The following is a 16552-nucleotide window of genomic DNA, read 5'->3' as shown; positions in this document are numbered from 1 at the left end:
CCCAATTCCTAACCAAAAGAAAGAAATTTAAATAAAAGGATATCAAGAAACACACACCCGTAGCGTGCATGCTGCTTAACATTTTTTTAATATAATACATTTATATAATAATACAAAGTGTAACACCTTTTATATTTGCTGTTATATGTCTATACATTTTCAGTGATACAAATACTTTTCTTGAACGCATATACTGTTTATCAAGGAGTGCATGCGATTGTGCAGTTGTTAGCACACTGCGCGATGAGCCCAGGGACCTGAGATCAATCCACGACTACGGCGAACGTCAGTGGCGAGTGATTTCGGAACGACTTTGAGCGCTCACCCCCGCTATGATGTGCATGTGTATGTTGCACTTCTCTCGCACCGTATGTAGCCAACCGTGCGAATCGGAGGTGCGGGGGGGGGGAAAGGACAACAAACTAAACACAAAAAGCAGTTCTCAAGAAATTAGTTTTCAATCGCTATTTAAACGTGCATAGCTCCAGTGGCTTCCTAATATCAGAAGTGCATCTGAAAGCGCGCGATACAGTGACCGTCTTTGTCCGATGGCGAGGCAAAAGCCGCTGCTGCGAGGATGACCGGAGTTCACGTGATGATGTATGCTCCTTGACAAAATATAATCAAACAACCCTCAATGACCTAAAGGGCCTCGGGAGGCATTCATCCAGCAGTGGATTGACAAAAGGGCTGTACGTCATTCAATTAGAATTTAATAGTGCTTTAAGTTTACATAACATATAGGGTGGTGCAGGTGGAATCAAACAACCCCAGCTGTGCATTACCACACAATCTCTGGCACGAAATAAGGAAATGTGTGGCGGTTGTCATTATTAAAAACCAATTAGACATCGGGGCCAGTGGCAGCAGGAGGGTATGCGCTCGCCTGTGCGGTGTGTGCGCCCTGTGTTGATGAACACGACATCGTGTGATCGGGTCGGTGGAAGGACGCTCCCCGTGCATTCCCTCTCTGGAGTCGAAACTCGCGCGACTGCCACCCTCCTGCCGTCCGTGACTTCACGTTCGTCCGGTGGCTTGGGCTGTCCTGCCGTACTCGCCGTGGCCCTCCTCGCTCTTTACCGTCCGTGTGCTTTTAAGAGATCGACTTGCGACTTGCGTCTTTATGTTGTTGGGGGTTTTTTTTGTTGCCGGCCAAGCGACTCTGGGAGCCACCTCTTTAGCCAGGCGATAGCTCAAGAGACCAGGATGAGTCTCATTTGCAAGAGTGACCTCGTGTCTAAGAGTGTCTAGTTTCATGGGATTTTAGGTGGCTCGTCCGTAGGGCAAGCGAATAACAATGGGAAGGTTGGGAGTTGAAATCCTCTTTGGGGAGTTTACTCAACACATCACACCTTTGAGATCAATAAAATAAGTAGTACTTCGTGGTGAAGTTTTCAGTGGTTTGTCCTTTGGACAGATCCACCACCTCCACAGGAATGTGGAATTTTCACCACTCTATCAGGGTTGCAAATAGAAGATGAGCATTGCCTTAATGCCATTTGAGCAGGAAATAGCTTTGACTTGGATAATTTTGTTTTTAAACAATAAGTATATGAAATAGCTATTTGTGTACGTAATAGTGTAAACGGTTCACCCCTGCCTTAGGATTCATTCAATTGTTGCAATTCAGCATCGTTATTTGATTTATGATTGTATTATTTGTGTTAATATTGTGGTGAATGTAGAGGGCTATAACTGCTGTAAGGGTCACATGACCCCATTACATATAACACATACAAATTGAAAAACATCGATTCTTACATGTGCGATTTTATGCGTGCATTTCGAGCCTAATAATCCATGTTAATAGATTAATCGATGCATTTCTAATGTGTAACTATTAACGTGCATAACGCACATGCGATATGCATTGTATATAGCTGCATTTAAAATAATATGGCATTGTTTATTTTTCTTTTCCCAACTCAGACACAAAGAAACACATGACTCGATTTACTGGCCAACCAATCTGTGCACAGATATAATAATGCCATCGGTGTTTGTACGGCAAACACGATATTAGTCAATGCCTTTTGTCTAACCCGGTGTGTATTATGAGTGCGCGCATGAAGCGCATGAAAAAATAAAAACCAATTTATTTTGTAATTACATTGCACATCAAATGCATTTACAAATAATTCATAAATTAAATGAACTCATTAATAATTGATCCCACATCCCCCATCTGCAGATTCACACCTGAAATTTCTGCCGAGTGAATTATTATCACCGACGTTTCCTCCACCGCCGGCTTCGTGCGGCTTGAGCTCTGGGGTTTACGTGGATGCGCGTGTGCGTGCGGTGTGCTCCTTACCCACGCCGTCTGTTCGTGGCAAGTCGGAGCTTGTTTGTTTTCATTTTCTTAATTGTTATGAAACGTTTTACCGCGAGGAGTCGTTGAGCCACACGCTGTGTTTTTAAGACTCAGCCACCACTGCCCTGGGACTGAGTGGCTCAGAGCACATGGAGTGGCCGCTAGGAAGCTCCTCCCACGCTGCCTCTCCGTGGGAGATTCGCCTTAGAATAGGTTTTAATTTAGACTTAAATACTCATGAGGTCTATCCCTTTCTTCAGAGTGCCGGCGAGCATTTATTTTTTAAAATATATATTCAAAGCATCCATGTGTGCAATAAGTCTCAGGAAAACTCAAGTAGCTTGAACAAAATCTGTTGTTGACCACTAAGACTTGCTGCAATCAAGGTGCTGAATACGTTTCCTACAATCAAGGTGCTGAATACGTTTCCTGAATAGGCCATTAACTACACCATAGTGTACTGCACGCGCATACATATTCGTGTTATTATATACACTGAATTACATGATTACATGTTGTGTTCCGAGGCCCAGCTTGCGAAAACCACTGATCTAAATGCATTACCGTACAATGGTTATCTTGTAGCGCAGAAGCACAGGAGAGGCTGTAGCAAAAAAAAAAATTGGCTTGTGAGCAACCATGTCCAGTCACAGACTTTAGATTCTGATCATCATGATCAGCTAGAATCTATCCACTGCTGGACGAAGGCTTCCCAAAGCTGTGGCCATCACTGGCGGTCTCATGGTGGAACAATTTGAGACCCTGTGTGTGCATCTGTGATTAATCTAAGGTCAGCAGGTTCACCAGTGTTGCCAGTCCACACTGAGTCAACTGTTCAATTCACAGCAGCCCCGGCCTTTAATTTCCGCCGGAATTATCGGAGCTCACCATCTGCTGTGAAGTGGATGCTATGGACAGTGTGGTGTCATCATCATCAACAAGCAGAGCATCGTATTTTACCGCCATCATAGCCCGAATCCCACATTTGAAACTGCGTTGTTAAAATAATAGACACAATCTCTCCCTGCTCGTCTGCTTGTTCCTCAAATATTCCTCTTATAAAAGAGGTTGAAAATCCTGACGGCTTCTTGCACGGGTAAAAACGACGAACATCAATCACCTCGTGTCTGTGGAAGTCACCTGACCCTGTGCTGCTCTTCAACCGATGGCAGGTGGTGCACGTTCAGATGCATGCAAGTCACGCACGCACGGGGCCAGGCCATTGAGACTTAAGCATTCTAATGGAGAGGCCTGGAATGGCCTTATCGAGTATGATCGCAGTAATTGATGCACTAATCTCCGGGCTTCATTAATCGGGTTGGCTGCAGAAGCCTTCTGCTGCGTGGGCGTGCGATGTTCCGTTCTGCTGTAGCAACCCACCCCACAGGTGATGAAATTCGAGTTGAGCCTTAGAGGAAAAATGTAGACGCTATCTGTGTGGCCACTTCGCCGCGCGCCAGGGAGGTGTCCGTTCCAAAACCGCTGCGGCTTATTATTTTCTTCCGTTATTATTGTTATTTTAATCTCCTTTTCCTCTTTACAACAAACACAGCTCGCAAGCATCTCAGAAATGTACGCAAGATAAAAGTGTGACACGCGAGGAGATAGATTCGGCTTGTTTCTAGACAATCGGGTTTTTAGTTCTTGTATTACATCTTGTACTGCTGCCCCCTGGCTTCAACGTGTCCCTCCAAGGGCGAGTATACATAACCCCTGCTCGGTCGCTGAAATGAGAAATGTTTTAACTTGGAATACTCCGTGAAGATAAAAGGGAGAATGTTGAAACGAGTAATCTCGAGAGTGTTATTTGTTGGGATACGAATTCATTATTCCTCTTTGGTCTGATAATTGCGAATTCACTCACCACTCCAAAGACAAACAATAAAAAAACAACCTTTTGCTGTACATTATTCAACACTTTTAAATGTTCATACTTTTTGAAAATGTGCATCTTTGCCGTGGAATTCCCAAACTCTAAAACCCATCCGTGTTTTACTTGAAAACATTGAATTAAACGATAATTTACAGCCAATTTTAAATCAACCGCTGGATGACCTCTGATCATGCCTTTCAGCCATTCCTGGGGATTTTATTTTACACCATACTTCACTGCACTGCCAAGAGCAGGTTTGTTTACGCTGAGGCCCAGGACTGGTTTGGAGATGACCTGTCACCAATAATGCGTCTGGGAATCAAAGTCAGGTCTCGCTGGGTCAACAGCGTCAGCGCGCTAGGCACGATGCTAACGCTCTCCCTCAAAAAATCGTTCTGGATGCCAAACCAGAGGCAATACATTTCTCTGCAGCTGACAAAACTCTCGAGTTTGTGTTTTTTTTTGTGTGTGTTCTTGGCAAATGTGAGACGCAGTCCATGTGAACTTCATCCCATTTTCCCAAAACGGATTTTGGAAGGATAATTTGCCCTCTTCACACGAATAAAGTGCCACGGATAATGAAGCTAGTGAGATATAACCGCTGTTATTTTCCGCTTCCAATTGCTTTATAAACGTAAGCATACTGTTGGAGATACACAGTACTTTGGGCACGATTTGCCATCTCACGGTGAAATCACAAGCACGTCAAATTGTATTTTTAAAAATAGGTAGTTTCCAGAATCTTGAATTGTTACTTCTGATTTTTTTTGTACTTGTATTGCCTCTCTTCTCTTGAGTCTCCGTTATTATTGTTGTTTACCTGTTATGTGATTCACATAGGCATGAGAGAGACCATTATGTACATTTGTAGCATACACACGTGTTAATATTCGAGTTCATTGCCGTTGAGAGAGAGATACCAAAAAAAATGTAATCCTCCATTTTGCAGGAGCTTGGAACAAATATACTCCCAGGCGAAGGTTTAATTCAGGCCAAGATGGAAATTAATGAGCGTATCTGGTCCTGAAACCATACGGATGATGAAAAATTAAATATTAATATCCAAAAGAATGTATTATGCACATTCCAATCTGCTACTGTCAAAATCACAGCTCCGTGTTGCTAGTACCTGATTCCCTCACACCCCCTTTCCATTGCAAAAAGATTGGCAGTTAATAATAATCATGAATTATGTATGAAAAGTATTACTTGCATAACGTAAATATGTGTAGTGCACAGTTGTACCCTCCCTTGGAAGTGGTTTTAATGAGATTGTTCTTTTGTTGAACCAATTGCTGAAAACTCTCTTTATTTTGTTTCATACTTGAAGCCCAGCAATAAGAAACGTTGATTGCCTTGCGCACTTAACCCCAGCCGCGTAAGCAGCACCAACTTCACCTCGGAGCTGTGGCCCTCCGCTTGACAGCAGTCTGGCGACAGAGGTCACGCCTCTCGCTCCGTGCGGTAATGACAGCCCCTGTCGCATTTTGGCGCCCCGGCTCGAGGTGACGTCTGAATGGATCGGATGCTGTCCAGCCACTCCAGGACGAATTCCTGTTTTCGTCCCAAAACATTTCATAATTAAGGGTTACTGCAGTTCCAAGGTCAAACACGGCCGCCTCTCACGTCAAGGACAGCGGAGCGAGCGCCCTAGCACCGTGCATTGTGCCACGCGGCTGTTTGGATGGGACGGTGGGGAGGCCGTTATTGACCAGCGGCAGCCTCCCCCTCATTTTAACAATTGCCTTATCACTGCTCTGTCACGCTAATGGTTTTTATAGCTGGACCATGCCTCTTGCCAGCCTCCGTGCCAAATCGTCTGCCATTCTCCATAATTTGCTGTAATGGCTTAATTGCTTCATCAAACGCAATTGTCGTCTTGGCCGCCCGGGTCCAGAATAAAATATTGGAGCACGATGCATGGTGGAGGTGGTGGTGGTGGAAAAAAACCCGCTGAATGAGACGAAGCAAACGTCTGAAATGTAGCCTAAACTGCACGTAATGTTACGAGCATTTTACGGCTCGTTTTGTTTTTTCCATTTCTTTTCCCAGCTTGGTGGGCCTTGCGTTGTCATTTTTTTTTGGGGGGGGGGGGCTTAGAAAGCAAGATGGGAGGGACTGTGGGGCAGCGGAGCAACAACTGCACGGAGCTCGAGAGGAGAGCAAACCCCCCCACCCACCCACCGTGAAACATGTTCGTCAAGTCCTTCCGCTGAGGATTTAATCCCCGAGAGAGCCCAACAGAGCCGTTTAAGCTTTTAGCCCCTGTGTGCCGTGTGTTCCACGGATGCGATTTCAAAACCATCCTCCAGGGCCGAGTGTTAATTGTCGCGACCGGCTCTTTAAGGTAAGCGAGGCTAGAAGGTTTCACGGAGATTACGGTCACGCCGAGATCCAAGGATGTGGGACGTCCTGTCTTTATTCCCCCCCCCCCGCATGCAAATTCCCCGGCCCAGTGCCACAGACGCCAGCTTGGCGTGGCTCCCACCACAGTTGACAGTTTGTCATTGGAAATAAATTCTGCCCGTGCCAGTGAGCAGACCTTGCCGAGGGTGATGGTGCATTGTCAGTTGATCCCCCTATCTTGGCCAGCACGCAGGGGAAAGAGGGGTTATTTGAGGTGGGGGGGAGTCTGGGATTGGGCTGCACGGAGGAGGTTTGTTGGAGTGGGGGGGGGGCATTTGGCCTGGGGGCCATTTGGTTTTAGGTCGGATACCCACAATGCTCCACTAAAACAATTCCGGAAAGGTCATTCGATAGAGGTGAGGGACGCATCGTTTCGTGACGTGTTCCTGGGCTGGAGTGGAGTGTAGCGTAAAAAAACAGCAGCGCAATTTCATTTTATATATACATGTATATACGCACACGAGTCACACGTTAATGATTTTTGAATAGGTTGTAAATGTACAATCTTGTTAATTCACATATGCTGATTTTCTTTTAACCTGCGGTCAGGGAACAGAGTACAGATAATTATATTTCTTGGGTTTTTTTGTTGCCAGTTTATTTGTGTTGCATTCGTTATTTGCTCTCACACCAAGCTTTTCACTTCTTTGGCAGTTTTCGCCAAGGGCAAACAAACAGCGGGTCTGCAGAAGGGGCAGTTTTTATTCACGAGAATCTGAAAGAAAATTGTCGTTGTTACCAAAGTCATTTTGGATAATTCGAAGTTATTTTCATAACACCTGCCACACGCTCTGAGGAGGAGTCTGACGGGAAGCAAAGCGTTGCTAGGGACATCCGGTTTGTCTCTCAAATTGTTTTCGACGAGGTCCTCCTTTGGCAATGAATTAAACGGAGGAATCAACCTGAAGCTAAATGCTTCTCTCTTTCAATCCTGACCCCCCCTCATCCCATGTGACCTCGCTCGGGGAGTGCACACATATTGCCTGCTGAGGCACCAAATACCCCTGAACGTGCCCGGATCGCATTAGATCTGAGAAGAAGCAATGCAGGTGTGTTGAGCCTGGTGAGTACAGCAGTGCAAGGGCTGCTTGGGAAAACCAGGTGTTGTTAGGGCTGGGCTGCAAGGTAGCCCAGGACATAGTGACACCGGTAATGTATTATTAAATCTATCTGTGTGGAGCTTTGGCTGTTCATTCCTCATGGGCATGGATTTTTTTTTCTCTCCCCGGTATTCCTGTTAACTCCCACACACCAAACGTTCCTAATTGGAATTGACCAAACATCCCAATGCAGGACCCTCCTAAAATATAGCCTCGAGACTCGATGAGGCTTTAACTTGAAAGAGTTCAAATACTCGCTGTAAACTTACGCGTGTTTCTCTATTTCATCCTGCAGATTATTCTGGAATTTTGCACCACAGCAGTTATGAAAACACTGAGCGTGCATTTTAGTTTAATGTATAAACATATTGATGAGTGGGGTTTGACTGCGGAAGGCAATGTGTGGTGTTCATCTGATGATTAAATAAAGTGTCCTTGAATTAGGGCTGGAATTTGATAAATACAAATATCCCTCATATAGCCTTTACCGACTTTTGGGGCAAGGTGCTGTTTACGAGCACCTATGAAGGCCGGCATGGCACACGAGAGGGTGGCCAGCAGTACTCCCGGGCCCCATTTGTCTCCCTAGCGGCGATGTTTACTACACACCGCACCAGGTACTCATTTGAGGGTGAGTCGACCTACGGGAGGCCCAGGACTGGTTTAGATAATTTGCACTGTTGTTGGCCTTGAGCGGGAATCGAGCTCGTGTCGCCGGGATCAATTCGCAGCCCGCTAACCGCTACGCTCACCTACCCACCGTCCCAAAAAAAAGTGCCCTTAATTTAGGGCTCCAGGATGAGGGCACCCAGCGACGAGCGAGAAGTCGATATCTCTTTAATAGAATTCCGTTTTGTAAATTGTTTCCCAGAAGTGAGGACTCTGAAGCTCATCAAGCCCTCCTAATGGCATAATTTGCGTGATTTATGTAAACTTCCAGCTTAAAAACCAGCAAATGAATGTGATTACGAGCGGACGTGATGAATTGCAATATTTTCATTCGCGCGCGCCCGCATTGCGCGCAGCCACTCGACTCGCCCAGCGGAGCTACGAGCCGTGTGCGCGCGTGCGTGCGTGCGTGCGTGCGAGCGTGCCTTCGTGAGAGCATCTGTGTGCCGCGCACACGCTGTAATTGCATTGCTGCTCCTTTGTACGCGCGCTGAACCGGGGCCTGCAAACTGTGTGCGGCAGAGAAGGAGTCTGAGCGAGAGAGAGAGAGAGCGAGAGATGAGATATGTGTTAAGGGTGGATTGATTTAGTGAGCTATTGGCACAGTAAGATGGATTCGTGCAGGCACTTAGCTGACCCGCCCAAGGCTGTAATTCAGGCTGCAAGTTAATGGTTTTCTGTTTGTGGACGTCGTTTAATTAGAAAGTGTCGGTGTGGGCAGGTTAGCGTAGGAAGGAGGGAGGTATGTTATTATACAAAAAAAATAAGTGTCTTCTGATTTGTGTTTCTCCCTCCCCCCCCACCGCGGAGATGCAACGCTTATCGTTTAAAACTGGCGCTGAAAGAGCACGTGCGTTCTTCCCGTTTAACGCTCTAACTTCAAAGGGCCCCGTGGAAGACACGAGGACGCCACGGAAGCAGCGCTGCGGTGAAACGTGCGCTGCAGAACAACGGGCGTCAAACTACGGCCAGTTGCCGGATAGGTGCGACTCGGCGGCTTGTTACCAGGCTAAGGGCCTCGGTGACAACAGATGGAATACAAATTCAGTTGTCCCCAGACGTTATGTGGCGCAGGGCAGCTGGAAAAACACGACGCAGACGCGACGCACACCGCCCTGCACACCACCCCGCCGGCTCGCGACACAAGCCACACAATGGATTGGACTCGGCCATCTATCTTCCCTTTCACTCAACATTTAAAAGAGAATCATTAAGATTAAGAGTTCCAATTAATCCAGAACGGGCTGCCAGAATGCAGATGCGAAGGCTTGACCGCTTGGCCCAAGCTATGACACATTGATGCCCATTATTGGCATCGTACACGGCCTTGCTGTCATGCAGCTCCCATCTCCAAATACAAAACGAGATCGCGAGGCGAGATTTAGAGGGGCCCCGCGTCTGTGACGCACGCTCACAATGTTTGTGTCGCCTTCGCCGCTGCTACCTGTGCCTCTCCGAACAGCTTGCCCAGCCCGAGTAATTAACGATAAAAATGCAAATGCCACTTGTTCGCTGGGTGACACCATTTGTAATCCTGTCATTTCTACACCAAGGACAAACCTCCCATTTGTTACTCACCCTGGGCTCATTATAACCTTCCGACAGATTTTATTTCTTACGCTGCCAAGAGCTATCGGATGGGAAGAAGGCCAGGGCCCCCTTCTCAGAGTCCAAGAGGCAGGCGGCATTAATTAACCTGCGCTCTAATTAGCTGAAGCCACATAGGCACTTACTTCCACACGCTGTGGCCTGCTTTATGGGGGCTTTTTTTACTTGCCCATCGCTGGGCATCTTAAGAGAGCAAAGGGCTCGTGGACGGAATGAGAAAAGAGTGGAGGCGGCGCAAGGGGATATTAGAGGGAAGGCAAGACATGTTGGTTTCGCGGTGGCTCGGCTAACCTGAGTTTGATGAGAGAGAATTCATTGTGTTGCTTTTCGAGGCTGACTGACGGCTTGCGTTACGGGCGGGGTGTGGTTGCTTTGACCGTGGTCTATATTATGTGATTTATAGACAGTTTTGTGGAAAATGATTCTATTGAATCTGACACACTTCCCCGCCTACACGGGGGGGGGGGGGGAGAGAGTGGGGTCATGATTGAGTCAAGGACTCCTTCCAGCTGAGGGTTAGGGGGAAGAGAGCGAGAGAGTGCGAGGGCTGGGGGCAGGTGCACGCAGATCCACGCGGTTACGGACACAAAGACGGACACAGATACGGGCCCGTGCCTGGCAGATGCACCCCATGAAAGGATGGGATGAGGTGGGGGCGAGGGGTGCGTGGGGGGTGCGTAAGGGGCGGCGGGTGGGGGGGGTGGGGGCTTGCTCTGGGATGGTGGATGGTGGGTGGATGGGTGGTGGACACGGCTCTCTGTGCTTTGGCAGAAACTTGGAGGTGGCTTTAAAAAAGTAAGAATCAGTTCGCAGCTCACGCACAGGAGAGTGGCACACACACAGAGAGAGACACAGACGCGTGGTGCAAGCGCGGTCTGGCAGAAGTTGATTTTTTTCTCCCCCCCCCCCCCGCTTTTTCGTTCTCCGATGGTTACCCTGGAGGCAGGAATGTTGGGAATACGGCGGCGTCGTCGCCTCGCGCCCCCCTGCCCCCCCCCCCTCGTGCCAGGGTCGAACGTCCTCCGTCTCGCGCTGCAGCAGCAAAAGGCGACCGGTCTGGGGCTGTGCGACTTGAACGCGAAATTTTTTTGTTAATAAAATAATTCCAATCCGTAATTAGCACGGCTGGCTACGTGCGGTGCGAAATAAGTGCAACATCCAGTCTGTTCTCCGATAACGCCGTGTGTTTTTATGAGACGCGGTGAATGTATTAGGGAACGCGTTTTTTTTTTTTATATAACGCGGATGCGAATTGGATTTAGCGCGATCGAGCGAACGGAGCTACGTCGAGCGGGTCGGAATAAGCGGTCGTACGGCTGCCTCGGCGTAACATCACACAAGGTGGGATGCTGCTGGATGCTTCTAGATGCTACCCACGCACCTCAGTCTTTGTTCAGCCTGCGTAGGCACCCCACGTGTTATTGCGGACTTTTTACCCTATATTATCAGTTGAGGAGTATTTCATAATGTGTTGCATGGTCAACTCAGACTTAAAAGGGCACTTGGTATGGTACGTGAACATTGGCACCACCCACTTCTGTGCTGTGCCAAGCTTAGTGGGTGCTCATTAACAGCATTTGCCCTTACGGGCTATTGGATATGTCGATGACCTGTACATGCATATATGAATACTGTACTCCCCCATATAACCTTTATAGACCATTGCGGCAAGTGCTGTTAGCAAGCACCTATTGAAGTGTGCATGTCACATGAGAGCGTGAGTGGCCAGCACTACACCCAGCCCCCTTTGTCTCCCCATTGTCTACAGTCTACACGCTGCACCAGTTACTGATTCAAGACTGAGTCAGACTTGGCTCGGCCCAGAACCCGTTCAGATATTCGTCACCGATGTTGACTGAGAACGGGACTCGAAACTCGGGACGCCGGGTTCGTTCACGCAAGCGCACGAACCACAACGAAATGGCTCACCACTCGCGCGCACACAGCCACACAGCATCAGATACGTGGAGAAGAACGCTCACACCATCAGTGATTTGCATTCAGATGCGCAACAGTGAGGACAACCTGTAAAACGTGCGTCATAGCCGGCGCGTCTGCGGGTCTTCTCCATTTCAGTCACAATATTTGGTGCCACCCATACGGTTCCCTGGGTCCCGGTTCACTGTGAGGATGTGGACGTGTTTTGAGGAAACTGCCAGGAGTTTGATGGATCTGTGCGCTGCCGTTATGCCGAGCTGTTTGGGGGAATCGAGCATTCCCCTCCCAGATGCCTAATGGATCCGCGGGCACTCCGTTTGCTTCTCTCCGCCCGTCGATGGAGGTTAAACACGTGACTGATGGCTTGGGTCTCTAGCCTCAAGCAGGTGCCTAGGTTTGCGTTATTGCCTCGGTGTATGCCCCGAAAAGAAAAACAACCGCTGAAACAGTTTGTTCTGCTGGGTTCACTACACATAGTGGGCATGGACAACCATACCCTGGAGACCTGAGTTCGATTCATGGCCGTGGCCAGCACCAGCGGTGAACATCTGAACCAATCCCTGGGCTTCCCTAGGGCAGACTCATCAATAAAATGAGTCCATGGTGCAATGTGTAAACGTCAATACCGGGGGAGACAAAGGGGACCGGGTGATACTGCAGCTGTTGGATATATTCACACTCATTGGGAGCAATTCCAGCTGGACTAATATCCGAAGTCGTATGCTCGTATTAGAAGAATCTGTTTCTGGTCACATCATTCCATTGTTCACGATGCCGGCCTTAGTCGGTGCTTGCTAACAGCACGAGACCCACTGGCCTTGTTGTTAAGGCTCTAGGGGGCACGTTTGTCTTTGCTGCAGGACATTTCTGACCTCCTAAAATTTCCTGCAAACAGCATCACAGTCAATGGCGCAGGAGAGTTGTAATTGCGCTATTTTGGTAATACCGGCAATAATAATTACGATGGAAATCAATTGCTCTTGTTATTGTAGTGCCTGATTTATTTCAGTATTGATTATTGCAGGACATTGAACAAAAGCTGACCTCGCTGGCTGCTTACAGAATAAATAAAGGCTTGTAAAAAAAAAAGAGAGAAAAATACAATAGTATTGATAATAGGTCGTATAATCTAACTTAATAAAGATCAGGAGTATTTATAGGCAATCTAATTTGCGTTCACGAATTGCAACAAGAACAACAACAACAACACGTTTAGGACCTTGGATCCAGCGAAGTGCCCCGTGTCGCTTTGAGATGGCCGTGCAAGAGAAATGATCTTAAGAATAATTTTACGATTAACGGCGGTATTATTTATTGCCCCCACTCCGCTTGCTTTACGAGCAGTTTCCAAAAAAGAAGATCCTTCACGTGGTTTTATGGCCCGAGAGTGGCTGCTAGAGTCGATGTGTTTGCCAAGAGGCTTTACTACATTCGACTACCATTGTTCACCCCCCCCGCACACCTGTGTGCAGTTAGAGATGTGTCCGCCACTTGCTCGCAGACAAACTCTGTTAGGGAGAGACACATGAAGGCAGGGGCATTTAATAATTCACCCAATCTTTTGTTAGCCGGTACGAAAGTAAGGAATGTGCGCTGGTGGCATCACTGCGGCTGTAAGTTATTGCCGGCTGATATGCCGCGCGGTTTAAGGGTAAATGTCAGCAGTTCCACGTGCACATAATCTGATGGCTCGAACTTTTTTGAGCAACTCACTTTCTTGCTCTCTCTGCCCCAAATGAGTTTTCATTACAGAGCACGGTAGATGTTTGCCCAGGCTCGATGGGCACGTTCTTTAAAATGATTCACATATGCAGGAGTGACTCACTGCAATAAAATAGTCATGAGCGTATGTTTGAGGAATGTTATATAAGTTTTGCGAGAATTACCAAAGCTTACAGATACCATCATGTGTGCTCCTTAACATTCTCACCTCGAACCACATTTCTCACCAGCTGCCATAGATCTGCCCACCACTTTATTTCTTTACAAAAATTGGGTCTTTACTGGTAAGTGAAACTAAGTTTCGTCGTTATACAAATTACTCGGCGATGGTTGAGTTGGTAGTGCTGCACAAGGAGAAGGAATGACACATCAGCCTCAATTCCTCTGTCCAATAACGCCACGGCCTTCAAAAGAAGACCAAAAAGTGTTTCATCGGTGAAGTTTTGGCCAATGGGGGCCCTCCGCCACATCGAGATTCGTCATCTCGTCTTAACAATTCACAATTAAACCGCCATAGATTTATATTAATTGGTATCTGAGGGTGCTTTGTTATACATAGTTTGAAGGGTAAATGTTTAAACTTGTCAACGTTTGCGGGTGGTGTATTTTCAGGACTATGCGGGAAGGAGCTTTTAATACAAATTGAATGCCAGTGTGCGTGCATAATGTGTGTGTGTGTTAGCATGCTGCGCTACGAACCCGGCGACCCGGGTTCGATTCCACTCACGGCTACCATCACCAGTGACGATTCTTTGAACCGGTCCTGGGCCTCCCCTAGGTCGACTAAGCCGCAAATTAGTACCTGGTGCGATGTGTAAACATCACTACTCGGGAGACAAATACGGACGGGCGTTGGGCTGGCCACCCACCCCCTCGTGTGCCGTTCCGGCCTTCATAGGTGCTCGCTAACAACACTGTTAAGGAAACTAGATTCGAAGCTTTCCTGAATGCAGGAATTACTCTTTGGTTCGTTCGGTTAAGTCACGTGGAAAATAAAATAATAATAGAATACGACGTTTCGATTGCAACACAAGCAACCGTCATCAGGTAAGAATGAATGAAAAAAAACAAGAATGGCGTTGGAAGGAGTCTGTTAAGGCTATACGGGGAACTTTGTCTTTGTTTGTGCAATAGAATGTGTGCACAAGGTTCTGGAGTGTGCATTGGTGCAAATGTGTGTTTGTGAGTCGGTGTAGGTGCGTGCGAATGTGTGTTTACACGAGACGTGGGAGTGTGTGTGTGTGTCTAGATATGGGAGTGTTTGCCGGTGTGCAAAGTGTCACCTATTTAACCTTTGTGGCTCCTGTGCTTAGGGCACTCGGAGCAAATTGTTTCAATCTCGACTTATGGGAGTAATACGAGTCTCAAAACCACACGTGTGCAACAGCTATTGCATCATACAGTAGGCTCGTGTTTTCCAACGTGTGGGGAGGGAGGGGGAGGGATGGATTTGAATTGTATTCCGAAGGTGCAAGGAGAACTTTTAAAGGCTTTATTATTTTTCGATTTAAAGCTTTCGTGACTGCAGGGATTCATCTTCTTGGTTCTTTCGGTAACGTCACGTAGAAGGGAAATAATAAAATAATGAAATAATTATTATATTATTTTACTTTATTATGTTTTATTTTTCTTCTTGGTTCTTTCGGTAAAGTCACGTAGAAGGGAAGTAATAAAATAATAAAAATAAAACATAATAAAATAATTATCACGACGTTTCGGCCACAACGCAAGCAGCCGTCCTCAGACGCTGTCTCCCCGACAGACCTGGTCTTCACCCGAGGACGGCTGCTTGCTTTGTGGCCGAAACGTCGTGCGAATTATTTTATTATGTTTTGTTTTTATTATTTTATTACTTCCCTTCTACGTGACTTTACCGAAAGAACCAAGAAGATGAATCCCTGCAGTCACGAAAGCTTTAAATCGAAATGTTTTATTTTTATTATTTTATTATTTCCCTTCTACGTGACTTTACCAAAAGAACCAAGAAGGCTTTATTATTGCTCGAGTCATGTTGGGAACTGGGCTGTCTACGATGCACCCACTCCGGGAGCATCGAGTGCCCTCGGCGCGTTCTAATTACCGGTGCAGTGTCGGTGTCGAGAGGGCTGCGGATACCCAGGGAACTCTCTACGCAATTAGGCAGATATATGTTTTTTTCCTGGCCCTTCTTTTTCTGGGTTTGGGTCATTGCTCATTAATAATGAATGGTCGCGAGTCTGTGATGCATCCAAAATCATTAGAACGGAGGGGCCCCCTTCTCTTGCCGCGACGACGACGACGCTGATTTCGATGAAAAGCAAACACATGGCTTTTTTTGTTCGTGGCAATTCAAGCGTGGGGGTGGGGGGGATGTTTTTTTTAAGTGACTCACAAAATACACTATAAGCACAATTGATGGCGATGGAATGTGTGGCACGCAAACAATTTAATAATATTTTTTCCCGTCAAGTTTTCATTGATCTCGGTATGTTGTTCCTGCGACGTGAGTATGTTTGTGCAAGGTTGAGTCTGTGGCTGTGCAGTGTGATGGTCCGTTGCACCTGAATCAAATGCAATTCTCGCCCCCCCCCATTCCACCACCTCCGCCTTTAACTGCTCCAGACCCATGGCGCCGTGACAGCTGTGCTGTAAAACCCGTCCATAAAAAGCCGCGTCCCTTTTCTGCCGGTGCTCACCGCTTCGTTTTCCGGGATGCGGCCAAATAACACCGCGCCTCACGCTGTTTTTCTATGACTAACCAACCTTTACGCAAACTGTATTTCCTTGAAATTAAGAAACTATCGGATTGTGGCACTCTTGAATATAAGCCCTCTCCGCCCCCCCCTCCCCATTTTTTTTTACCACGGACACGATGGTCCCTTGCAGTTTGTTCATTTGCATTTTGAGTGTGACCCCACACACGGACACAGTGCTGGTATTTAG

The 16552-nt window shown here is 47.1% G+C and overlaps 1 protein-coding gene across 1 annotated transcript in view; it reads left to right on the top strand.

The window, feature by feature from the left end:
* The window catches only part of LOC144719116 (roundabout homolog 2-like), a 155076-nt gene that overhangs the window by 27833 nt on the left and 110691 nt on the right, over nt 1–16552 (top strand). The window lies entirely within an intron of this gene.

Source organism: Lampetra planeri, chromosome 5, assembly GCF_965212315.1.
Source record: "Lampetra planeri chromosome 5, kcLamPlan1.2.h2, whole genome shotgun sequence".
Lineage (NCBI taxonomy): Eukaryota > Metazoa > Chordata > Hyperoartia > Petromyzontiformes > Petromyzontidae > Lampetra > Lampetra planeri.
The sequence above is the reverse complement of the archived record's forward strand: the minus strand, read 5'-3'. Positions and strand labels throughout refer to the sequence as shown.